Genomic DNA, 1300 nt, shown 5'->3' with positions numbered 1-1300 from the left:
ATGATTATTGTTAACTGCCTCAGATTCATTTTGGAACATGCAAGGTAAAAATTATAGATGGATAATAATACATTTCTGTAAATACTATAATATGTTTCATGAACTCCCCAGGGTTTTCTTTGTATATCATGTCATTTCTTGAGCGTTTAGCATGCAGAATATTGACTACAGTGGGAGATACAGGAAGCAAGAGTGGGCAGACGTAGCAGCTAAGCTGCGATGCAGGCAAATGACAGTCTTGTCCAGTCTCTCCTAGGGAGCTAGGGAGCTAGGGTGACCCTTCAGAATTTCCCCAAGTTGGTGTGAGATGATCAGTCCTTTATAGAACTATGTCAATCATTGAGCATGGGCTGCTCCCAGGAGGGGCATGAACTCAAGACAGGCAACTCTCAGAAACTGTGGCAACCCCTAAAGGGGATGCCAGCCAAAGACCTCTGTCAGCAGTAGTCTCTGCAGCTTGGGGTAATGAGTCCTTCATTTAAGGGGAAACTGGGCAAAACATTACCACACTAATACATTTATTGAATACAACACTTTTGAATACACAAAGTAGTACTCTAATGACTTGTCAGAGAGATTAAAAAACTTGATTTTTGAATAAATAATAGAATGTCTGTCTTCCTTGGATTTAAATGTTGGCAAATACCCTGTAATAAGCAATGGAGAGTATAGTATCTATGTAGGTATCTGGCTATATACTCTTTTGTATGTGAGATGTTTAATTATGATTTATTGAGCAAGCATGTGTTCATTTTCTACGATTTAAGACGATTTTCTCTACTGTCAAAAATCTGTGTTTGTAATTTATAATTGGGGGGATAACTGTTTAATAGTAATTAAAAGTGTGTTTTTCAATAAAATAGAACTACCAACTAGTCAATATTTCATGGGAAACTAATCTCAACCAACCTTGTTGACACCGAAAACTGTAAAAAGATGCACCTGTGGGGTAAAGGACTTAGTAGATTGGTTGGGGGATGTTCACCACGACACTCTGGAACCAAGGTTCAGACTGCTCTGACTTGCTCTCTGCACCTTTATCCACATGACGCATCAGCAAATGGCTGGAGTCCCTGAAAGATGACCCACAATCATAATGGAACCAGCATGGACTCTGGACAGGAACGGGATATTTGCCTAGATAATGGGGGCAGGGAAAGAATACGAGGTGGAAATAAATGTTTCAAGGAACATAAACAAAAAGCATATGAAGAATATACATCTGAAGAAGAATTACCTCGAGGAAACAGAAGAAAATTCAGATAAATATTTTCCTATTGTTTCAAAGAAATTAAAGATA

The sequence above is a fragment of the Propithecus coquereli genome, unplaced genomic scaffold, assembly GCF_000956105.1.
Source record: "Propithecus coquereli isolate 6110/MARCELLA unplaced genomic scaffold, Pcoq_1.0 Scaffold532, whole genome shotgun sequence".
NCBI lineage: Eukaryota > Metazoa > Chordata > Mammalia > Primates > Indriidae > Propithecus > Propithecus coquereli.
This window is presented reverse-complemented; position numbering follows the sequence as displayed.